Source organism: Spermophilus citellus (genome assembly GCF_964194105.1).
Source record: "Spermophilus citellus genome assembly, chromosome: 9".
Taxonomy (NCBI): domain Eukaryota; kingdom Metazoa; phylum Chordata; class Mammalia; order Rodentia; family Sciuridae; genus Spermophilus; species Spermophilus citellus.
In genome coordinates, this window is record NC_138191.1 from 72,661,916 (window position 1) to 72,689,408 (window position 27,493).

The following is a 27,493-nucleotide window of genomic DNA, read 5'->3' on the forward strand; positions in this document are numbered from 1 at the left end:
TTTAATTTCTTAATATGAAAAAATTAGAAAATCAAATAGCAAAATTTGTTTCTCTTTAAAATATATATTTTTATGTTGACTTAAAACACAACTAGCTTACTATTTTTTTAATTACATAATAAAACTCTTAAATTGGTTGGCATGCTTAACTGTCCAGAATTTCCATCATTGCCTAGAATTCTTCATCTTAAAATGTGGAAAAAATTAAGAGATTTATTTAATGAAAAAAAAAGCTTTAATGATCTTACAAAAATGTGAAATCTTCTAATAAAATTTAGCATGATTTGAAGTGTCAGCAGTCTATGTAAAAAAATCAACATTTGCAAATATTCGTACTCAAATTTCTTCCTCTCAGACCAGGATGGATAGAAACCTATGTATGTATGCACATCCAAACACATGTACATCCTACCTTCTCTGAGAAGAGGCTGATTAAACATTTTGCTTTCTGTTCTAGGGTCCAGCCGTAAGGTTATAGCACCCCCTAGCACTATCTAACAGAATAGCAGTCAATACTGGTAGGAATTGTAGTTTACAGGAGCTTTCAAGAACATATGTAAAACACTGTACTTTAAAAAAGTATTCTCCATTGGAGGAGGTCTTTTATTTTATTTGGAAGCAAGCATTGTATTTACTGCAGTTTAGAATTTCTAGCATATAACCTCTTCTGACTCTGAATAGTACCAATTGCTGTTCAAGTACAGAAAGCTGATTTTTCGTAAAGATCATGTTGAACATAAGCATACCAGATTTCCACTGGTCCTCTAAATTTTTCTCTTCAAATCATCAAAGAGTCAGACATTTGGAGTGCAGGTAGAAATATAGGACATGGCTGTGATGATTATTGGCAAATCTTATGTAAATTGACGATCTCTCTCTGGGGAGGGAAATGTATACTGAAAAAGTATATTTGAATATGACACATGTAGCCACCATCCAAACAAGATCTTTAGTGTGCTTGTTTTATTCATATCTCATACATTAAGGAAAAAGTTGAAAGGTGAAAGATTTGGATACACATGTATTAAATTTAAACTGTTTTGTTTGTTCCATCTTTGAATCTTCAAGCTTTCCTTATTAAGCTAGATTACTATTTTCAGCATGCCATAATAGTGCTGCTTGCATAGCACCTGTCAGTAGGAATTCAGCAATACAAACCTTCGAGTCTCTGATGGGAGTGCAAGTGAAATACCAATTTGCCAGTGCAGCACTCAAGTCTGTAATGTCTACAGGGTTCACAGGGTTCCGATTAGTCTGACGTTTTTGCAGGCTTTGGTCAGAAAAGGACCACTGTAAAACTTGGAAACAAACAAAAGGCAAGTTTTCTAACCTTCCTTGGCTTATTTTATGATTTTTTCTTCTCTTCACTCCAGGAATGCTTGGAAGTCGTCATTCTTTATTCTGAAATGATGTAAATCTAGATACTGTAAGTCACTTGGTCAATGTACATTAAATCTAATTTAGTCTGACCACCACTACTATTCAAAGACCAGCAAATTGATTGTGTTACTAAAAGGTGATCACATTGATACTGCCATTTAATGAACTCCATGCTTGTACATTGCTCCTAATGCACACTATTTTAGATCACTTAGTCAACTCCACTCTAATTGAATTTATCATTTGAAACCTTGACTTGATGCTAATGGTCCAGAAATAGCGGAGTCTTTCCAGAGTATTCCTGTCTACAAAATACCATATATTGATGTTTTCCTGCAACAAACACTTGTCTTTCTTGTCTTTTTGTAAGGGCTGGTTGTCAGTTATTGAGGTGCAATTATAAGAAAACTTGCATTTAGAAAAAGATATTATTGACCTCTACAAATTGACTGGCAACATCAAAATTTGAAAGTGGAGCTCAAGCAGGCTTAATGGGATATATGCAAATACTCTCCAAGCACAAGCCTGAAACTGTCATATGGCTGTTGTTATTTTAAGATACGCATGATCTCCTCTCTCTGTTCTAGCCCCTTTTATTTTCACTAAATGGAGGCAGCATGTTTGCAAGACTAGTCTGGCTTGAGAGAAATGACAATAGCATTTGCTGGGTTCCACCATGAAGAATCATTACTGGTGCCAGTTGGTTTCATAAGCCAGCCCTAGGGAAAGAAAAGTGAAACTGATGTAAGGTGACATTAAAACGAGGGGCGGGGGAACCGAGAAAAGACATGATTTCTGTAGGTTTACAAAATCAAGGCAGCATTGTAGAAATTAGAAACAAGCAGAGAATAGTAACTGATTATGCTTTAAATTTTTTAACGAAAGAGGAACCTAATTTAGTGTTGCATTGTAGTTCAAAAATAGCTCCGCATAATTCATAAGGTGCTGTACTGGAGGAGCACTGAAGTTCCTCATTATGATAATGTCTTTTGATAACTTTTATTGAACATAAGCATTCCCATGATTAAATCTCTTAATAGGCGGCTCTCTTCAGTAGTAGCTGCCATAATTTCAAAGCTATGTTATACACATTTCTGTGTAGAAACAAGATGATGATATCTAACACTGCTTGCCAAAAATCCAATTGGAGAATAAATGTATGGAGAAATAATCTAATTTACAATAAAAATTTCCAACTGAAAAATTACCATCTATAAAAAAGTTTTGAGCAAAAAATAAGGGATTTGTCATCATGGGTTACACTTGAAAATCAAATGTATATTTTTATACCACCCAACCTTTCCAATCCCCTTTTCTTTTGCATATGTGTGCCCTGTTATGTTAACCCTCATAGGAAAAAAAATTAGCTAATTACACCTTTCACCTATACTATTCGTACTGATTTGTTACATGGGATTTGATAGAGTCCCGTGTTCTAGGTTATGAAAAGCTATCCATGACCAGGAATGTGCCAAATCTGTGCAGAATATACTTATAAATATATAATTAAGACATTCAGATTCTTTCCTCTAAAATAAACCTCTATAAGGAACTGTGAAGTGCCTGAATCCAATTTTTCCCTACTTGCAAGCCAAAAGTGAGTCCCCTACAATTTCATGGGTGCTGGCAAAAAACACAGGACTCTTGGGTCAGAAACATAGGATTTTATTACTCATGGCACAGAAAGCAGTATATGCTTCAAATTCATGTCACCTATTTTGTTACTCAAGTCTTATGGGATGAAATGAAGGGGTTCAAGTGGAGGCTTTGTATCCCATAAATTTGCATCAGAGTCCAGGAACGCTCAGCATGGGAAACCCTAAGATTCTATAAGGAACCACTAGCAAATCTTCCTAATGTTTGCCTATAGGGAAACATTATCATACTGGATAGTCACAAACCTGCCCCTTGCTTTGAGGAACACACTCTGTCTACCTTCTAGACTTCTTGTAATATGAACATCAACAAAAATGATAATCTACAACAAAGAAAAACAGTGCCTCTGCTTGTGCAGGTATATAATAGTCACATGGAACACCATCTCCCCGAATTCTACTATCTCTGAACTCCCATAAAATGCATTTTCTGTTCCGCATCATATTATCTTGAATTTTTTTGGACTTTCATCCACATATCCAATGTCCTCAAGTCAACTATAAGTTCTTAGAAAAAAATAGATTGTTTGCATACCAATATATATTCTTAATTTCTATTATAATATTATAACCTCATTTGTGCTCTATATATTTAGGAACAATAATTGATGATGACAATCCAGTTGATTGATTGATGGTGAAAATTATATGAAAACTGAAAGATGTAATCAATTTTCAAGATATTTTGCCCTCATGTTGCCAATATCTACAGTGTTACAAATCTACATGTGTTAGATGGTTAACATTGCATAAAATAGAATTAAAAGTGCACAGAGTCCTACTTTTTAATTCATACTTTTCAGTGTGATGTGAAAATAATCTTTATCAGGAAAACTGATTCCATTTAAACACAGGAATGTTTAGGTACAAGGATTTTGTGTAGAAAATGCCTTTGAGAAGAGAAAAATAGAAATGTAAAACAGGAGGAAACAGAGTTAAAATGAATTCCAAGCCAAAAAAGAATTCCAAAACAAAAGCCATGGTCACTTCTTGGCAGGGAAAAGGTAGAAAGTTTGGTTTGCATGTGGAGACAGATACTTATATACTTAAGAAACTGCCTAAAGTAGTTTTTTTTTTTGATACACACATGTAGCTTAAAAGTTTCATGTTTTAAATCTATTGCTACTAGAGCCTCCTATAACATGAAAAGAAAACATTAAAATCAAGATTTTTAAAAAAGAATATTAGAGATAAACAAATCATTGGATGTAGAAAATAAAATGCTATGGTTTCTCCTATTCAATGAGTAAGTGATATTTATTACATGAACCATAATGTGGAACCCAGTTTTGTAGACAGCTTTAAATGTATGTTCATATTTTAGGCAAATATGAAGAGAACAAAATACCCTGCAAATATCGTGAGTTTGATTTTGTGTGATAAATAAATGAGAAATCTGCCAAAGTCTAAATCAGAAAAAAAGGTAAGTTATTTTAGAGGAGAAAAAAAAGAATCATTTGAGATGTAAACATCTGCCAAATAAGGTACAGAAGCAAAGGGAATTTAAAAAGGTTTTGGGAAAGAAATGAACAGTTTCTAGTTGTTAAGGTAATTAACCTTTTTTCAGGATCATTAAAAAATGTTTTTTCCTGCACACTACTAATTTTCTTTCAGGTTATAGAGGTCATTGTTTAGCTGAACAGGATGGGGGAAAAATTGAGAGCTGGTGTTCATCTACCTAGTGCAAAGAGGGCAAAAATAATAGTTATAATCAATGTCAACTTTTTTCTCCCTCTGGCATGTGCCTTCCTACCCTTGAATTCTACCACAGACCAATGAGATACAATCCTAAAAATAACATCCATAGAAGTCTTAATGATGGAGAAAATTAAGACTGTAAAATGGTTTCTGTGGTATTTTGAATAAATCTCAAATCTTCACACTATTTTGTATAAGCAATGTTGTTTTTACCATCCAATTTTGCATTAAACAATGAGGCCTATTTTCAGTGCAGAGAAATTTCTTTTTGATTCTGTGCCCCCTGGAGCTAATTACTAAAGGATGTTTATTTAAGGACAAAAACACCATGCTTGAAGTACTCACACAAAACAGAAATGGTGAGGGCTAGGATGATGATATAAATAAATGTACTACCAGTACTGGCCCAGCACATACTCATGCTGACCTCCTTAATTTCATACTAGCTTTTCATGTGTAGAAGTTTTATTTTCATGGATACTTGGTAACTTATGCTACCTCTGACTTTTGTTGTGAACACTTTGATATAGTTGGAACTCAAGGAAACAGCATCACATGGATTTAGAAATGATCATGGTTAACTCTTCTTGACTGGAAACATGAGTGTGTGGTAGGTGCCATGTTGTTCAAATAACTTATCCAATAAAAGGGAAAAACAGATAAGTCATTGGAAACCCAGGGGATGGTTCAAGAATTCAATTACTATTACAATCCAACCAAAAAAAAAAAAAAAACAATAAACTTGATGAACTCATATTAAAATCATAGATTTGCCCTACAGATGAAAAATGTATAAGAAAGCTTGGAGGTTTTGAAGGTATACAAGCCTGAATTTGAGTAATCCTTTACAAAAACTTATTCAATTACCCCATTTAATGGACGTTTGATTTAAAGGATATACATGCACATGTACTTAGGAAAATGTGAAACAACTTTTCTTTGGTCTCCGCAAAAATCTGCTCATGGCTGAGCTCTAGTCAGAGTAGATTGGGACACAGGGCCTCTGAGTACTATGCTTATTAATAAGATTGGTTTTCATTTTGCTTACCCACTTTTCTTTTTGTCTTTTGTTACCTCTGCCTACTAGGAAATGGAAAAATTTAACTTGTATTTCCATTTTGCCTTTTAGTATCTGGTCCACCACTTCTAATCAACCTGTGTCCATGAAGGTTCCCACTTGATATTCTGGGTAGAGGGGAGCCCCTGGTGGTAGAACTTAAGAGCCTGTCTTCTTCCTGAGGGCTAATAATTGGAGGCAAGTAGAGCTATTAATGCCATGAATTCTTTATATATCCTGGATATATATAGTAATGCCCAAAAAATAAAAATAAAAGTTGTTGGCTTATAGCTATGGCCAAGATGTGACAAGAAGGATTGGGTTACACAACTAGGAGACACATAAAACAGGAGAGATGATAGTTCATAATTATGTAATGGACACTAGTAGAAAAAAATAATAGGATTCTTTATTCGTATCCATTTTTTAATTGTAAGATATTCCATTTAAATTTTTAATTCTTCATTTTTTCCCTACTATTGCTGTGTTTGAAAACAAATAGGTAAACTTTTTTTTAGAAGTGATAGCTGTCATTAATTGTTTGTTTAAATGAAAAAAAGTAAGTGTATCTTTTAAAATGTAATTTGTTTACCTCAAAGAACTTAATAATAAAAAATTCAAATTATTACACACATTAAAGAGATTCAGAGCAAATTCAATGGGATTAGAACATTACAAAATTTCTTCATTATTAAGTTTCTTAAAAGTACATTACTACCATATAAAAAGAATTCATATCTCATAGACATGACATAAATATAATTATTTATTATGTAAATTATTATGAAGTTCATAAAATAATATTAAAATATAGATATTAAAGCATTTCATATGTATAACAAGTCAAAAATTCCAATTTACCCTTACCAAGTACTTGTTACTTGGGCTTCCCATACTATATCTTTGCAGAGAACCTATCAGGTTGTTTCATAAATGTTTGTTAATTAATTTTCCTCCTGAAACCTCAGGGCTCTTGCTACAAGAAAGTATTCCCATCTTTTTTTTTTTAATTTTTTTTAAAGAGAGTGAGAGAGGAGGGGGAGAGAGAGAGAGAGAGAGAATTTTTAATATTTATTTTTTTAGTTATCGGCGGACACAACATCTTTGTTTGTTTGTGGTGCTGAGGATCGAACCCGTGCCGCACCGAGCACGCTACTGCTTGAGCCACATCCCCAGCCCCAAGTATTCCCATCTTGTAGAGTAGTTTTCCTTGTAGAGTTGTTTTGAATATTTAGAGTGAGCATAAAAGACATTGCAGAATTTAATAGCCAAGCATGTAATATTTTCACAGTAGTTCCCTTCTGTGAAAGTATAATTTTCAAGATGGTAAAATATGACTCTCTTGAAATATAAAATGAAAATCTATTAAAGATATTTAGCTTGTTAATTAGTGAGGAAATAAGAAAGGTATTAAAACAGATTCAAATAAGAATGCCTTTTAGAGACTTTTATTCAAAATTTATTTGTATTTCTAACATTAAGAAACCTTGACATTGATGATAGCTTGTATAAAAACAGCTTCCATCCCTACTGAATTGTAAAATAGCCTCATCAATAAAAGACAAAAGTGCACGATCCTCTAGAATCAGATTACCCCCAATGAGCTTGATAAACAATGTCCCAACACTCCACTGAAAGGACTTCCAGGAATCTCATTTAAGAACATTATTATTATTATTTTTTGACAATTGTTTGCCCATTTCCAATCCAACATTTTTGGGTACATCCTATTCCATAAGATTCATCTGAGACTAAGACTTTATTATCTTTGCATCCTCTCTAATAGTTTAATTAACTAACTAATAGTCACTCCCCAAACAGAACTTAATTACAAGGAACTAAGCTTTCTCATACTTCCTGTCCTCTATTCAATTAGCTCATATGGAGTAATCACAGAATTATGTTCAATTCAATTTGAGATATATTGAATAAACCCCTACTATATACTTACTGAAAAAAAAGGAGAGAAAGGTATTGTAGTGGCTTGATTTGTATCTCTTTAATTTTTCTTCTTGATGGTATGTTGAATTTTGCTTTCTTATCCTTTCTTTAACATAATTAGCATGCAAACACTTTTGAAGTAATAATTCTGCTTTTTAATAGGGAGTTTCTAGTCCATGAATACCAAAGGACAAGGTAGGAATAATAAGTACCTCCTGCTAGTTTATACTGCCATCCTGACAATAGGCCTCTCAACAATTTTTGAGGTATGACTGAATGTTCAGAGAAATGAACAGAGAAAAAGAAGACTAAGGAAAGAGTCAGAGGTCATCTACATCTAGAGGGACCCATCCTCTGTTTTACTGTTTTGTCTCAAACAATTCTCTAAGGCCACCATGACTTTGCCTTTTCTTAATGAGTCGACACACATTTTATCTCTTCAGAGTATTTATCTCTTTGAACCTGACTTAAAGTAGGGAAAGCACCAGCTTTCTCTGTCTTCGTAACTCCTCTTCCTTGCATGTCCCATGGACTAATTTTTAGGAAGGAAAAGAGATTAATACCTATTAGAGGCCCAAGAAAGATGTAGGTGCTTTAAATAAATAAGGCCTCCAATTGGGTATGTTTCATGAAATAAAATGAAAGGGTAAGTAATATATCTATAATCACAACAGTGGCAGAGGCAGAATTCAAATTCAGGACTCAAGATTAACATAGAAGGAATAGTGCTAACAATTTGGACTTTGCAGTTAAAAAATAAATAAAAATGTCCTCTGTTTGCATCAAAGTCAACCACTTTCTGTAATTTTGAGCAAGCTACTTAACTTTCTATAATCTCATGGATTTCTTCTAAGAATACTAATGCTGTGTGTTGTTAAGTAGGTTTCAGAACTAAATTAGATACTACCTGAAAGGCACGTTGTCACTAATATTTTAAGTTTCAATATTATTATATATAGTTAAAGTTCTCTGTCAAAGCTTTCACTGATAATCAACAGGAGTAACCAGACAATTATAAAGATAACATACATGCTGGAGTTATATAAGTTAAGGTGTTTATAAAGTTCTTAAGAGTCTATAGGATTGTAGCTAGAAATATATATGGTTTCTGTTTTCAATATTTTTTGAACAGAAGATGGAATTCATTAATCATTTCCATCAGAGCTGCTCTTCATTTTCACCCTTTCATTAGTGACATTTATCTCCATATTTTAGGAAGCTCCCCTTCTTAGCCTGGGTCCATTCATATGATCATTTTTCTCAACTGTGTAATTTTAGTTTTTGAGGAAAAGATCACCATCTCAGTAGTCACAGTTCTAAAAAGAAAAGGGAAAAAAAAGTAGAACAGATCTATAGGCATATAGTTCTAACTTCAGTTTAAAACATGGTTTAATATTTAACATTTCCTTTTTATGTACATTCGCTTAAAGATACTCCTTCTCTGTGCATGTTTCAACCTGTGCTAAAAGAGAGGAAGGACTCAAAAAAAAATAACCTGAACATAATATCCATGGCTATGAGGTCTCAGCTCTTGCACTGATTAGCCTCAAAGTTGGGATTCCTCCAGGATGCATTTTTAGTTCTCAGTGTGCCATTATATAAAGCTCAGATGGGCCAGAGCTTTCAGATAGTTAAGCCCCAAACTACTGACCACATTCATTAGTGTCAGTTTGTCAAGGATTCAAATTATGGCAGATCTTCCTTTTCTACCACTGATCACATGATTTATCTCAGCAATAATTTTTTTGACTGAGATGTATTGAACTTTCTTTCTTCCCCCATAATAGGAAAGTAGTGAACTTTTATTCAGAACTTTAGTTCTATTTGTCACAAATACATGTAAAAAGAAAAATAAAATAACCTGAACATATCCAAGGACAGAAATTTTGTTCATATTATAATTTATAAATCATTTTTGAAAAAATTATCATCTCAGATAAAAGGTCTAATTATTCTTCAAATAAATTTTAATGGGAGTGAGATTAGTTCTGAGAACTTATCTACCCACCTCCTTAGTGGACTGCTAATCTTGGAAAGGGCCGAGTTACCTATACTTGGAGGAATCATTTCATAATTCATAAATAGATTTTTTTCTTTTTTTGTAGTGCAACAATGATTATCTAACCATCCACTTCTATTATAGTACATCCCAAAGAAAAGCGAATCTAATCTTTCTACTGACTTGCTACAAGATTTTTTCCCTGCAGCAAGATTGTAATAAAATTTCAACACATGCACAACACTAAATTATCTGGGGGGGAAAAAGTCACCATGTTATTTCCTAAAATTACTTTTTGTTTTGTATTCCATCCCTTCCCCTACTTCACTAGCTTATGAAATTTTAACTGGCAAAGGATATAGAAATCATTTACTTTTAAATGTTTTATTTTTAAGTCCTGGTACCTATGGTATAATATCTAGCATATAGTGAGATCTAAACATTTCTGTTGACTGCATGGAAATCAAACAAAAAAAATGAAAAAGAGGCAAAGGAGTATGGCACAAAGCAATATTAAGGAAACTGAGGAAGGAAATAAAGCTGCCATCCCAGCTTCATTTTACCTTCTGAGTAGGTGAGATGCCATTCCTATGCAACAGGACAAAAGTATCATGAAACATCCAGAAGAAATTCACCCGGTTTCTGGGGAAGTACATTCTCAAGAAGCATATAGAAAACATTCTATTAAGTCCCCAAGCCTTGGAACATATTGAGGATGGCTACTAAAACATTCAATATAAATAATGCTTATATTTCAGATCAGAATACAAAAATAATAAGTTTACTACCAGAATTTTTCAGAAGCACAGACGGGAAAACTACTCCTAACTTTTACCATGGAGCCAGCCTTTGTTTGGAAAATGGACTTATATATGTTGGAATATGGCACCAAACTGAACATCAGATTTATATATATATATATATATATATTTTTTTTTTTTTTGATGGTGCTAGTGATTGAACCCAGGGCCTTATGCATGTGAGACAAGCAGTCTACCAACTGAGCCATATCCCCAGCTCCTGAATGTTAGATTTTAATATAATGTAACCAGCATTGACATCCTGAGAATCAAAGTCCTCGTGTCACCCAGGTGTTTAAAGGAATCAGAGACAGTCTAGTACAAGCAATAGAGTATGCAACATAAAACTTTTGGGGTTGGAAATATGTATGAAATACAGGGTGATACCAGTACGCTTAAGAATTCTTTCATGAATCAGGTGGTCCTCTGCAGAAAGGACAAGAGAAATATTTTAAGTCAGTATCGGAACATATCCGAATGAAGTCTATTTTTGCCAAAGCATGACACAGCAAGAGAGGCACTAGTCAGACTAGCAACTGGAAGAAAAGGGTATTTTTCCTTTTAAACAAAATTCACTCCAATAGAATAGTTTTTATTAAACATAGGTCATTTAGATAGAAGCAAGATAAGCCTTATAATGTTCAAATTTATTTTATGTTGAAAGAGGAAAAACAGAAATATATATATTATTTTTTACTTTTAGCACTAGACAGGAAAAGATAAAATAAAATAAAACAATTTGAAAGAACCCTAGGTAACCTAGATAATTATATATGTAGTACTTACTTTATGGTTGGCACTATTCTAAACTTTTTAAAATGTATTTAATTATTCACTCAGTACCTGAAGCACATCTGTGATGTAGGTTCTGTTATTACCCCTATTTTATATATTAGGTAGCTGGAAGATGAAGTTAAATAGCATACCTGATATCACACAGTTGGCAAAAGAAGCATTCAGGCTTCTTAGGCTATAAAGTGTGTGTTCTTAACATATACTTGCCCTTCCATTTTACTTAATGGTGTTCTTCCATGGAATTCCCATTTTATTACCTCCTATAACTTTACAACATTCCTCTGAGTTTTATAAAAAGAGATTTTCACAGAAAACATAGTAAATAGTTAAAATCCAGAAGTCTGTTCTGTGATTTAGGCTAAACAAGTGACCAAAGTGCTTTTCCTCCTCAGTTTAAGGATGATAATAATAGTTCCTACTCTGTTCAGTTATTATAACTAAATTAAAATACCTAATTTAGTTATGATTGTCTTTGACACATGATCTATCCAGACCTATTTAGATATTGATTTCATTGTATATACAGATAGAGAAATTGAGAGATGAAGACACTGTCATTATGGATAATGCTATAATTATTATTTTTCATAGAAGGGAATTGAGAGACAATTATCAAGTTGACTCCTTGAGTCACAAACTTCTTTGACATCAAATATGGAAGGCAAAATTTCTACACATTTTTTTATCCTAAGATATCAAAAGGCCCTAAATCACAGTATTTGAATAAAAAGAGTTCAGTAGCCATGAAGAATTAATGCAAAACACACACACACACACACACACACACACACACACTCTCTCTCTCTCTCTCTCTCTCTCTCTCTCTCTCTCTCTCTCTCTCTCATTCTTAGTTAGATGTCTGTTAAAACTTCTGAAGTCCCTTTCTTGATTCATCAGCTGTTAACTTCCTAAAACTGCTCTAGCATACTGCCAATTCTTTCCTCCTGGGTCTCACTCACCCACTGATTCTCTCTCCTTTGACTCTCTGTGTGGAACTCTGATTGGCAGGTCCATGTCCCTGGCTATTCACTCATAAAACGTACACCAATAGTTTTGTTCCACCACATAACATTCTCTGTAATAAACCTGATAGCATCTACAGAAGATCAAGTATTTCTCTTCCTACATTCTTCTACATTGTCTCGTATAAATCTGTTTTGCACTTACTTATTTCAAAGTAATTTTCAAAGTAATCAAAAATTACTTCAAAGTAATTTTCTGAATTTAGGATAATCTAAGATATTTTTATTGTCTGCGATAGTAAAATGTTATTTTTTAAAAATTAAAATATTAATACTCAAGAACACCACTGTGGTCTCTGGTGGACTAATACTCTGGGCGGACCTTTTCTCTCAGCAATTTACAACAATGGAATCCAATGGGCCAAGATCTTAACATTGGCAAAGATTCTCTCAAACCTTATTTAATCTCTTTGTGTGTAAAATTGGTTAAACGTCTGAAATGTATATTGAACCAGATCTTAAATGTGTTGTAGCATATTAAAACTAATTTTAAATTATAAAGAGATCCCTAGAGCAACAGCAAAGCGGAGATTTGTTGCTTTCAGAATACAGGCTAATTCAGCTGCAACAGCAAGATCAGATGAATGTTCTCTAAAACCATGAACTCTCACACAGTACAAAAAGCTTCTATAAGTGCAGATGAGCTCTGTTCATTGACTGAAAAAGACTTTTCATTTCAAGGAGCAGTGAGCTATAATTCTGAATCATGAATACTGAAATTTCCCAAGTTGCTTGCGATAAACTCATTTCTAGTGCCATATACATTACTTGAGACCAATAAAACTTCTCTTTAATATCACAGTTAAACTGTAAATAATCTCTTACTTGGTTTTCTCCATAACAGACTAGCTGGGCTGTCTGAGTTTATACACTGTCCTATAATCTCTGTGTTTGTATATTGTCACAAGTACCTGTGCCCCAAGGGTTCATACTGTCAGCAAAAAAGAAAAAAAAAGAATCTTCATTTGAATTACATTATTGGATTCGATCAGGGAACTATATTTTATATGCCCAGAAAGTGACACATATTGAAAAGGTACAATTTCCATACATAGAAGCACTGGCAAACTACACATTTTTACTATGGCTGTCAGAGTGGTTCTGATACTTGATAGTCAATGTCTACACAAGACAATAGGTCAAAATATGTAGTTTCAGGCAATGGCTTCTGAATTTCCAGATGGGTTGGCTGCTGAAATTGTTATTTGTCAATGACTTATTTGTTGTGTGACATTAAGAATTTTATACATTAAAAAATAATTATTTTTCTTTAACCTATACTGTCTGTTATTCTTCCAGAAGAGAAAATATTCAAAATGCTTATTGAGTTTGTACTGTGAAAACATATTTGTTCTCTTTTTTTATTTCTCATTCTAATATAATATTCAATGGTGCATAATTCTAATTTCTAGAAAATATTGCTGATTTGGGGTAGAAACGTGGTGTGTATAATACACTAGATGTGAAGTTAACAATGTTCATAAGAACTTAGAAATTTGAGATAAGAAAATTTATATATAAGTCCTAGTCACACCATTTATGAGCTAAAGAATTAGAGAAAAAGCAAATTCTTAGAGGATTAAGTTTCCTCTGCCACTGTTGTAGGGGCCAATGAAATGATATTTGAGTAAGTGTTTTAGAAATCATTATCACACCAGTGTTTGTAATTGTTATCACTATATCTTATGGGAAAATACTTGGAAAATTTGACTTCTAGTTCTCACTTTACCTACATAAAAGTCATAAAGGAATTACCCTTTTGACCTTCACATATTGAGTGTTTTTCTCTCAAATTAAGCACTTTTTATCTTGTGTATGTTTAAAGACTTTTTAAAGATAACATAAAAAGAAAAGTGTGAAACCCTGAAGATTTTGCTGTCTGAAGTGCCAGCTTCTTCATAGTTGCACTAAGAGCCCAATCATAGGGCCAAGGGAGTGTTTTTTTTTTTTTCCCCTCATTTAATATTTGACTTCATTCCAACCTGACCCAATTCACTTGACACAATCTGAACTGCAGGTGGCTAGTTAGTTGTGTAATTACAGTTCCACGGTTTCCGTTTAATACTATGGACTCAATTTAGTTGTACAAAGAGAATGCAGATTACCACACAGATTAGTTCTTTAAAGACTTTTGATCCTTTTGTATTTTAATAAATTTTCCAAATGCTATTATTGCTTCTCTTAAAGACTTGATTCCTGAAAGCTTTTGTTCTTTACAAGCTTAATATCTGCTGAAGAAAGCTGCAGAAAAATGTTCAATAATGGAAATGCTAAGCCTTCATTCTTATAATCAACATAAGCTTTGAATCTTTATCAAACCTTTATTAGCTGTTCATTACATTCTATCCTGTAAGTTCATGCTGACTTCACTATTGAACTCTTCATATTTCTTTGTTTTGCTTTGACAAACATTTTTGGCATATATTTTGACTTCTAGAGAGACTGCTATTTTTATTTTTGATTTTTTTTACATTTATCTAGAGTCTGTTGGTGTTCAGTGTTCATTATAGGTTCAATGCAACAATATCCACATATAACTAGCAAAGTTTATCACCTGCAATGAAGTCCATACTAATATTCCAGTTAATTTACAGCTTGGTTATAGTTAGATTTACTTTAAAAAGCATTGAGCAGTGGTTGTTTTCTGGAGTAATCTTGAAGGTTTTTCTTTGTTTATTTCCTTCCTAATATGTAAAATTGAAAGTCATCTTTTTATATTTATGACTTTTATACTTTGAAAGTTAAGATATTGGCAGAAAAAAATGATAAAAAATCATTTCATTAAAATGCAATTATGTATACAAATGTTTTCATCCACCTCTTTTATTTCTCTAACATTTGTTTGAGGTCAACTCTGTGCTAGGAAACACCTTTGCCCCTGTGGGAAAGAAGGATAGACCTACAGAAGACATAACTCCTCTTTGTGGAGACTCCTGGTCTAATTAGTAAAGATAAATTTAAAAAAATACAACAGTTAGTAGGTTAAAGAATATTGCATATAAGAGCTGACATTTCTGTCATTTTCTCTATCTCAGAGATTGAGAGGAAATTTCATAAGTAGTGATGTTTTAGCTCAATTGTGAAGAACATAAAAGAACATCAGACACACAAAAAATTATTTTAAAGAATATAAAAATAAAATAAATAAAAGATAGAAAGGTTATTTAAGGCAAATATTTTATTGTCCTTTGAATAGCTCTTGCCCTGTTTTTTTTCCCTAGTATTGTTGTGGGCCAGGCTATATGGGCAATGATCAGACTCCATTTTACCCTGATTTTCCATATCATGTAAGAAATGCTTCTCCTATGGGAAAGCCCCGCCTCTGTACCCATTAATAGTTACCTAGTATAACACAACTGGCAACACTAAATAGCAATTCTTATACAATGCAAAATTGTTCCCTTTGGTTTCCATTTTTCTTGGGCAGTATACCTTGTCAGAGATTGATTATTTAGACATTAGTAACCATTCTCTAACTTATACTGAACTAGGGTCATTTTGACCCACTTCCATTCTGCTTGCTTGCTGCTATACCAACCTGGAAAGTCCCGTGGGAAATAGTAATGTACCCATTGCATTGTCTTGCTAACTTCCCAATCCAGCTTCTGTACCTGCTTGCATGCAGCTACGTCATGCAAAAACCCAAGTGGTTTTTGCCTTTAAATATCCTAAAATGCTCAGGTTTGGGGCTATTCCTTGCAGAGAGAGTTATGGGTCCTGCAGGGAGCAATCACAGGCTGGCTGCTTAGATAAAGACTCTTCAATTTGGACAAAACTGGGACTAGGTGTGTTTTCTGAGTGACCTGCCCCACAACAGTATAAATGATCTAGACTATTCTCTTGCTTTATTAAGTAAAAATATCTGAAAATCATATTTGCTGATCTAGGATCTTAAAGTTAAGTTTGAGCCCAGAGCCAAACCCTGGCTTTCTATTAAGAACCTGCATAGATAAATAATTTGAAAAAAATATTTTTCAAATTATTTAAGGTTATTGACAAATTTAGAAAAAAATCATTAATTTTATTTATTTCCTTACTTTATTGTGGATTGCATTTTGACATATAGTACATGAATGGAGTATAATTTCTCATTCCTCTGGCTGTACATGGTTCAGAGTCATTCCACTAGTGTAATCATATTTGTATATAGGGTAATAATGTATGTCTCTTTCTAATAGTTTAAAATTATAGTTTGTGGAGTTATAGATTCACCCTGTATACTTTGTCACATGCTATATATAAACTTGCAAGAGGTGTTGTTACCTGTTAGCTTTTTATCGATGTGACCAAAATATCTGACAAGAACAACTTAGAGGAAGATAAGTTTATTTTAGGCTCACAATTTCAGAAATTCAGTCCGTGTTCAACCAAATCAATTGCTTTCAGCCTCAGGTGAGGTAAAACATCATGGCAGATATAAGTTGCTCTGCTCATGGCACCCAAGAAACAGAAAGAAAGAGAGGCACCAAAGGTAAACTATAAACTCCAAAGGCACATCCCCAGTAACGTATTTCTTCCAGCCGCACCCTACATGCTCACCCTACCTGCCTGTGGTTACCATCCAGGACAGTATTCTTTTCAATTATTAAATCATCAAATGGCTCAATCCACTGATTAGATTACAGTTTTCATAATATAAACATGAGATTTCAGGGGAGGAGGCACCTCACACTCAAACCATAGTAGGACATCAAGAAAAACAACTCTTTTTTAAAAAATATGACATAGAATTTTAAACAGCAATTTAACACACTTTGCTATTTTAAAATATCAAAATTCAATCCAGTGTGCATATAATGAACTATAATTGTCTAATATTTAATGTGCAAAGGTTTAAAGCTTTCAGCTTTGCATTTCTCAATATGCAAAACTTACTCTTAGACAAAACACTAAGTATTAAGGTACTAAGTAAATATCTTAAATATTGGTAGCCTTGCTCCAGGTTTTCAGTCAGTCTTACTCTCTCAGCTTTCCTGCAACATGAGTTTCACGTCTAGATTTTTGAAAGTGTCAGGAAATCTTGTTTGAGTGAGTAAAATACAATTTTAATGGAGTTGCAATTTCGTTATGGTTTGTTTCTTATATTTCCATGTCTATGCCAATAATAAGGACATTTCTATCTTTGAACTCTGTCCTTGCAAGGTTCAGCATGATGGGCACTTAGTGATATCTGCCATGGTTTTATTTCAGTGGATATCCTGACTGCTATCTGAGCAGACTATGTGGGGGTATGCAAGATCCCAAGGATATATGCTTTAAATACTTGTGCTAATGGTATCTCTGGCTTATCTTCACATCCTGTCATTTCACGGTCCAATCTGTATTTTTTCTCTAGCCTTTCTAATTTTTAATATACCATTTCTAAGGATTTGATTAAGAATAGTTCTATAATAGTGAAGAAGTTTATATATAGAATTTCTCAAGTAAGGTTCTCAGGAGCAAATTGTTTTCCCTCCTTTTAACAAAATCAATAGCCCACCTGAACTTACAGCCTTTTATCTCCCCAAAAAGAAATGGCCTGAATAGAATATTTTAGTTATTCTATATACAGGGGAGTGTTCTATAGTTTGACATTATGGATTCTCTTGGAATATGTCCTAATCTGCAACACCTCCTCCTTGAAACCTCCCAAAACATATGAGCAGCAGGAAGCTGACCTCCTTTCTTTTTTCTGACATTCTACAACTCTCTCATACTGGATGGTAACTATAAAGCTACAAACAAATATGCAAACTCTACCTGAAGAAGACAACACCCACCTATCATTTACCTCTGATGAGTCTGATACTCTGTGGTTTTATTTTAATATCAGAATCTTGTAAAAGCAAATTTCAGTCTCCCTCTGGTATGTGTGGAGGAGTCAATGCCAAGTTAGGTTCAAGCACTTGCCCATGTTCCTGCGTTGGTGAAACCAGGATTCCTAAAGCCTGCTCTTTCTCTAAAACCATCACTCTCTTTATGGAGAAATCCTATAACTAGACTATTATAATAATGGATTGGAAAATGTCTTTATGTTAAAAATCAATGAGGAAACTGTGTGGTGAAAAATATCAGACCAAAAAAAAAAAAGATGAAGATGAAGAAAAATTTCAATAAAACTGCTTATTCAAGGACTTTTTTCCCCCAGTGAAAAGTAATATTTTTTTCTGATGTCAAAATTCTTAGAAATGTTACACATTTATTTCAATTTAGCCAAAATTTAATGAGCACCCATAATGGGCCTCTGACATTGTGATAGATGGTAAGACCCGGGGAACCCAAAGTGGAAGTTCACTAAGCCATGGAGTCTTTTTTACTGGCTTCAGCAAGTGGGAACAGAAAATAGCACCTAAGGCCTCATAGATGCCATTGGATTCTATAATTAAACACCATAAGACTCTTACTTCTCTGTTTTTTTTTTTTTCCTTAAAACATCTACAGACATTACCTCTGCATCTTTATAACTGTCCTAAGGGCTATCCTAATATAATTCTGCTCACCAAAACTCTTAACCTTTACTGCTATTTGCTGTAGGAAAAGGTATGTGGAGTCATACAATTTTGTTATTAATAAATAAGGATTGTAGGGGCTGGAGATGTGGCTCAAGTGGTAACTGTGCTCGACTGGAATGCGCAGGGCACTGGGTTCCATCCTCAGCACCACATAAAAATAAAGATTTTGTGTCCACCAAAAATTGAAAAATATATACTAAAAAAATTCTCTCTCTCTCTCAATCTCTCTTCTCTCTCTCTAAAAAATAAATAATAAATGAAATAAATAAGGATTGCAGTAGTTTCCCCACATCTCTTTTCTTGATAAATTATACAAATTCAATTTTTTTAAAATGTGATATTCCCAAATTCATGCAGTCTCTGTGCCATGTTCTCAAAGCCAGATTAATATATTTTTTTCCTCTATCTAATCTCCAATTAATGAGAGTCACACAAATAAATTCCATACTATGTAATCATCTTTGACTCCTTTACTTCCTATGGTGCATTCAGATGATCGGCAAATTCTTTTGATACTTTCAAAGGCCATACAGAAATTAATCATTACCTCCATCTATACCATCCTGCCGTAAGTCATCATGATATCTTGTCTGAACAATTTCCAATAACTTTTAAAGCAATTTCCCTGATTCTACTTTTGTCTCCCTTACAGCCTATTCTCAATGAAATAACCTGCAATCTTCAGATCATTTCTCATTTACCTTCGTTGAATGCCTGCATCAGTTAGAGCTAAATCCTAACTCTTCTTCAAGGTTTATAAGTCACAAGGAGTCTGCCTTCCTGCTATTTTTCTGACCCCAGTCCCAATTCTTTTTTCCTTTCTCCTTCGATTCCAGCCCCAGCGCCCCCTTATTGTTGCTCTAACGTGACCAACATATTCCCACCTTGAAGATCTGACACTTGCCTTCCCTCTGCTGGAATGCTCTGCTCCCAATTATTCAGTCATTCAATTAATTAGTTTACATGTGATTTCAAATGTCACCTTGTCTGTGTCTTCCTTGACAGTCCTGTATAAAACATCACCTCTTATCATCCCTTTAATTCCCCAAGAGCCCCTTTTTCATGATAAGAATTAACTACACTTGAAATATTATGTAATTATTATTATTTATTGTTCATATTTCTCCATTAGAATGAAGCTTATTGAGGATAGTGATAGCTATTTTGTTCACTGCTATTCATCTCACAGTGCCAGCACCTCAACTAGTGTATGACATGTATTACTGGAATAGTTGACATTGAAAGAGAATCAAGAGATGCCTTGTATAGTTTTCAAAGTATGAGTACTAGTACGTGTTTTTAGTTTAAATAAAGGCATTTATCTGAAAGTGCTATGCCTTCCCTTACAAAGAGCCATTTCCAAATAAAAGTTGAAAGTCTGATGCATAAATCATCTTTCAAGATAAGAGGTTTCTCTCAGTGGGTTTTTGATCACATTGCAGTACCACTGCACTGCTGTTCTGTGGATGCATTTTGTTCATTTACTGTAGGTGAGTCACTCTATGTGGCTGTATTTAAGTGGGTAGGGCCTATAGGAAGGTGGTTAGGTCACCAAGTGCACTGCTTTGGAAGAGAATAAGGTAGTTCTCATGGGACTGCAGCTAGTTCCTGAGAATGTGAGTTGCTTCAACAAAGCAAGTCTGACTCAGGAGTAACTCTCAAGTTTCCCATCTCCCTACATGATCTCTGCCTCTTGAAAATGCTTCCACCCCACTATGATATCATAAAATATTAGGTCCTCATTAGAAGCCAAAATGATACAGCTTTCTGATCTTGAACTTTCCTCGTCCAAAATGTAAACTAAATAAACACATTTTCTTTAAACAACAGCCTAGGATATGTTGTTATAGCAACAAAAAACAAATACATACACTTTGTATCCCAACCTAGTTAGAATAATTCTTTGTATGCTGGGATATGTTGTCTTTGCAATAAAAAGAATTAAATATTATAGGTGACATTCATACAAGATAATGAATCCATTTTAACAGTTATCTAAATAAAACTTTCTTTACAAAATAACTATGTCTTGAACAACATTTAAAAGTACAAATTGTGTGTTTGTGTTCTGGCCAGGTCTCTGTCTATAGCCTCCTTTTTTAGACTTTTATTCCACTATTTCACATTAATAAATACTAACACATACGTTAAAAGATCCCACTACTATCCATGAGTCAGCATGTCCAAATTATTACCCTCTCAAGTCAATTTTAATGAAATCTAAATTTGGTTAATTAAAAAAAAAAACCTCTTTAGAAGATTACAAACTGGAAAAATGTAGACCTTTCTCAAATTTCCAAAATACTAATAAAAAAATTCTGTTGCCCATAAAACTGTAGGTGTATTTTGAACTGATTTTATATCAGTCTTTTATTTTGAATTCTCATAGCTTTGACTCTGGCACAGGCTACAAGAAATACACTTTATAAGTCTCTTGCTCCCAAGTCTCTAAATTGCACATTCTGAAAAACTGGCTATTTCTGCGCTGAACATAGAGATTGAATGCAAGGCTATAATTCACTTTCAAGTTTTCTGCTGATGACATAAACCACCAGAGCTTGTTGGTTTATGAACAGCAACACAACCCAGAGATTGAATTATGGCATGTGTCAGTGATAAGAGATAAAGAATTGGCACTCACAACCTAAAGATAATAGTTTCATTCCATTTAAATTTAAGACACAGAAAAACAAAGATTTTTAAAGATTTAAGAAAAAAATTTATCCCTGCAAAATTTCATACTTTGTAAAGATAACTAGCAAGAGCAATTTGAGTAAATATCAAATCTAGAGTCAAGAGAACATAAAATATAGAGATGATGCAAATAAGTCCATAGTCAGATTTGGCATTTTATATAACTGAGATGGTTTCTAAATTTGCTGAGAAAATTATCATTTTTCCCATCTAGATGTAGCATCTTACAAAAAATTGTATTAACTTATTGATAGTCCTGCTTCTGAATGTGATGTACTTATTAACAGAGTAAGAAGATTTCTTGATGTATTTTGAAAAATAAAAGGAGAAAAGAAAGTAAAGTAGAATAACTGGGTGCCACAATATAGTATATTACAAAGCCATTAAAGTCCATTCTTCAGGTCCTTGGCCCATTTATTGATTGGGTTATTTGTTTTTTTGGTGTTTAGCTTTTTGAGTTCTTTATATACCCTAGAGATTAGTGCTCTATCTGATATCTGATGGGTAAAAATTTGCTCCCAAGATGCAGGCTCTCTATTCACCTCACAGATTATTTCTTTTGTTGAGAAGAAACTTTTTAGTTTGAATCCATCCCATTTATTGATTCTTGATTTTAATTCCTATGCTATAGGAGTTTTATTAAGGAAGTTGGGGCCTAATCCCACATGATGGAGATTAGGGCCTACTTTTCTTCTATTTAGATGCAGGGTCTCTGGTTTTATTCCTAGGTTCTTGACCCATTTTGAGTTCAGTTTTGTGTATGGTGAGAGATAGGGGTTTAATTTCATTATGTTGCATATGAATTTCCAGTTTTCCCAGGACCATGTGTTGAAGAGGCTATTTTTTCTCCAATGCATGCTTTTGCCTTTGTCTAATATAAGATGATTGTAATTTTGTGGGTTAGTCTCTGTGTCCTCTATTCTGTATCATTGGTCTACCAGTCTGTTTTGATGCCAATACCATGCTGTTTTTGTTATTATTGCTATTCTCAGAAGATGATATACAATCAATCAACAAATGCATGAAAATGTTTATCATTGCTAGCAATTTGAGAAATGAAAATCAAAACCACTCTAAGATTTCATCTCACTCCAGTCAGAATGACAGCTATTATGAATACAAACAGCAATAAGTGTTAGCAAGGATGTGGGGGGGAAGTATACTTATACATTGCTGGTGGGATTGCAATTTGGTGCTGCCAATATGAAAAGCAGTATGGAGATTTCTTGGAATTGGGAATGGAACCACCATTTTACCTAGGTATCATCAATACCCAATGGACTTAAAAGCAGTGTACTATAGGGACACAGCCACATCAATGTGTATAGTAGCATAATTCCCAATAGTTAAACTGTGAAACCAACCTAAATGCCCTTCACTAGATGAATGGATTAAAAAATGTAGCATATATACACAATGGAATATTACTCAGTGATAAAAGAGAATAAAATCATGGCATTTGCAGGTAAAGAATGGAGTTAGAGAATACAATGCTAAGTAAAGTTAGCTAATCCCAAATATCTAAATGCCATTTGTTTTCTCTGATATGAGGAGGCTGATTCACAGTGGGGTAGGGAGGGGGAGCATGGGAAGTATAGAGGAACTCTAGATAGGGAAGAGGAATGGGAGGGGAAGGGAGGGATCATGGGGTTAGAAATGATGGCAGAATGTATTGGACATTGTTAGCCAAAGTATGTGTATGAAGACACAAATTGGTGTGAATATAGTTTGTATACAACCAGACATATGAAAAATTTGTGCTCTATCTGTGTAATATGAATTGTAATGCATTCCACTGTCATATATACATTAAAATTAATAAAAATAAAATATATTCATTCAAAAAAATAACAAAGTCCATTCTTATGGCATTCTTTATTTTTCAAGTTCCAACAATGGTTAAAATTCAAAACAATAAGCTAATCTACTAAGCTCTATAGAAGCAGACACTAACTGTAAGCGAAAAAAAAAAAATGTCCCAATTTTGTTCCCTAGAAACAATTCCTCTGGTAATGATTCTATGGCAGGTATTGTAGTTGGGAGGTACTAGGTACATGTGCAAGGGAGAAAAGAAATGTTACAGAAAAGGAAGCAGCCACTAAATGGTGGGTTATTAGACGTCTGTGACTATGGACCTTAATTTCACAGGGAAATTCTGAGCAGAAGAGTTATTCCATGGGAGGCTAAGGTTGAGTGAACACATATTGTGGTCACATACTGCCTGGGATGGAGGTGGGCTGTGTAAACCTAAAGAAGACATCCAACACAAGAGAAGGATACTGGCAATTAGAAGTCAAGCCAGGCATGGTGGTGTACCTCTATATTCCCAGCTGCCTGGGAGGCTGAGGCAGGAGGATTGCAAGTTCAAAGCCAGCCTCAGCAAAAGCGAGGTGCTAAGCAACTCGGTGAGATATTATTTCTAAATAAAATACAAAATAGGTTTGGGGATGTGGCTCAGTGTTCAAGTGCCCCTGAGTTAAATCCCTGGTACATCCTCTCCCACCACCAATAGATAAAAGAAGTCAAAGTGAGAGGACTACAAGACCAGAGTGCCTGATACAGAGGCGATGGTAGGGACACTGCCACTGAAACTAGGAGCCAGACTGACTTTATTCCTTCTCTCAGTTGTTCTATTTCTCAAAAATAATTTTTAAGAAAGTCCTAATTTACCATATTTCTGAAAAAGAAGTGGATGGAGCAGATGCAAAAATTGTGAGAATCAAAATGGAGTTACTTGTGTCAACCATTAACCAATGATGATAAAGCCTGGAGGTTGCATAGGACGGATTTCATCCAAGACTGCCTGGTGACGGTAACTATCACAGAAAAATCTACCAAACCACAGCCTTTCAAAAAGACCATCACAACCCTAAGCAAAAAACACTTCTGTGAGGACATCTGCCCAGCAACTGGCTGTTCAACCTCAGACTGGTCCCATCCTTGTTATTAATCCTGTCGAAGGATCACTCCTTCACAATATCTGATGCAATCTTTCTTGCTTTGTCTTTAAAAATTTCTCTAGCTTCAATTTTTTTGAATATGCTTCTTATTTACTATGGCACATACATTCCCATTGTAATGCTCCACTATTCCCAAATAAATATTGTTCATCTTGGAAAAATATTTGTCTCTTTGCTATGTCAGTTGACATGGATAATTTTCAAGAACCCATTACTTGGGATATTTTGCAGACTTGGAATTTTCTGTGTGTTCATTTTCAAATTTTTTAGAACCAAGACCCTATCTTTGAGGCTCAGAGATCTGTCTTGGCATTTGCCACATGATGCCATCTTCACCTCACATTCCCCCTTACACCTGTGTCTCATATGAGTAAATACCACCAACATCCACTCACCTCTTTTATGATTCCAACTTCTTCCCATGCCTTGGCCAATACAAAATTCTCTTAGGTCTGCCACCATAATACACGTCAAACCTGATCAATCTCACCATCTCTAATGTTACCAACTAACCCAAGCCATCATACCCCTTCCCAACCTGCAGAGGAGCCGTCCATTGTTCTACCTTACAATGCTTTCTTACAAGTCATCAGTGTACCTTTTATAACATAAAACAATTTTCCCATATCAGGAAATTTCTATTGCAATAAAACAAATCCATATTCTTTATCATGACATGTAAAGCGGGTTCTTTCTCTGCTCAACCCTTCAATATTGCTTTCTGTCATTTATCTATTTGTTTATTTATTTAGGTACTGAGAATTGGACCCAGAAACACTTAATCACTGAGCCACATCCCCAGGGCTTTTAATTTTTTAGTTTGAGACAGGGTCACACTAAATTGCTTAAGGCCTCACTAAGTTGCTGAGCCTGGTTTTGAACTTAGGATCCTTCTGTCTCAGCCTCCCAAGTAGCTGTGATTACGTGCATGCACCACTATGTTTGGCTTCCAATATTTCTGGTCACTTTTCCTCTTTTCCCCTGTACTTCAGATACTCCAGCCCTCTTTATGCCTCAAAACAATCTCACTCTCTTCTCACTTTCCAACTTGCCCATATTGCTTTTCTTTCATCTTGGCAGGGTTATATCCTTTCAGGTTTTACCTCAAATTTTCCTTCCTCATTAAGAGAGCTAAACTAGTACTCCCAGCAATTACCATCATATTATTTGCTTCAGAAATATTATTATCAGAATTTTTTATTTTTTTCTATTTATTCTCTATTTGGCTGAATGGAATTTATTTGATCAAATCTGAGGCTGTGCATTATTTTTTTCTATCAAAGTTTGAAACAATAGATATTTTTAAACATTGTTGCTAATGTTGATAGTGGATAGACACTTTGCATGTCTAATAAATGATGGTGAAGGAGAGGAGAAAACATTCCCTCTACCCTCTGAGGATTAAATAATTGAGTCTATGAAATAAACTTGGAACAAACAAATTAACAGAACAAAAGATATACAAATTTATGTGCACAGGGCATCATAGAGATAGAAGTGAATACCCAAGTCAGTCTAGACCCTGTATTAACCTCCAGTCTCCTGTCAAGAAAACATGGCTGATTCAAACTGAAGAGGACTCCTAATTGTTGGACATATTTATTGATAACTTGTACATCAAGACATTGAGATACAATATAATTGGATAAAGCTCACTATGTAGAGGATACTAAGGTAGCACTCTATAAAATTAACTTTAAGAGGTATTGTGGTAGATAATACCCATCCTAATAGACTTCCATATTCCAGTCCTATAAAATTTTAGATTTACAATCAAAATTAAGGTTGCAAAAGGAATCAAATTTTCTATATCTGATCCTAAATAGCTAGATTACCCTGAACAGTTTGAGAAGACCCAATGGAAACAGAAGTGTTCTTAACAGTAAAACTCCAAAGTCAGCTATAACTACAAAAGAATTGTCAAACAAACTACTGCCTTGATGATAGAGGAGTGCGGTGGCATAAGACAATGGAAAAGGCTGAGTGTCATCTTCATTTTAGTGTAGTAAGTACCGTTTTTGACCTCAAGAATTATAAAATAATAAATTTATGTTGTGTTAACTGCTAAACTTTGTTAACTTGTTAAAATGAACACAGAAAACTGATGCAGAGGGTAAGGATATTGACAGAAAACCTGAGACTGGATAAAATAGGGAAAGAGTAAATAACCAAAATAAAATATTATTTCTTTTTAAAATATAAATATGCACTTTAAGTAGCTCCAGTCTGTGGTAATTTTACGTGATTCATGTTTAAATTTATTCTTGTCTGCGAATAGAATATCATAAGTGTCCTGTGGATTTTGACTGTTTCCATTTTATGGATGAATAAAAATGAAGTAGTAAGAGGTGAAGTGCTTGGTCAAAGATTACACAAAATATAAGGAGCAGATTTAAGACAAGGAGCAGATTTAGAACAAGAAATTCTATGTGGTATATGGGGAGTGACAATGATCTCTCCTTGAAGACTGTAAGTTCATCCAGTTCTGAGAGTTGTCATGAAACCATGACTAATAAATCATTGAAAATATATTAAAGGTCAATCTAAAAAGAGGACATAGCTTCTAATTTTATTCCATTTTGTTCCTGCTATCAATATTTATATTTATGACATTAAAAATGTTTAATTTTTTTATCCTAAGAGATGATGCAGGCAACAGAAGTGTGCATGCGCGCGCACACACACACACACACACACACACAGACGCACACTCACACACGCACAGTAGGTAAGAGAAGTCAAATAAATACTGAAAAATCTTTTACAAGAGCTCATATGTGAGATGGAATTCTTGCTGAGAAACAAGTATATTATATTTATCCAACAGATATAATCTTTCATTTTAGAAATGTTCACTTACTAATTGTAGATAAATGGGATTATCCAAGGTTTGACACTCTGACACTGTATTCAAAAATTTACTAAATTTGTGTTATTGTTATCTTTAATAAATATTAATATATTAATCAATAACCTTATCTACTCTTTCTAGTCCTTGCAT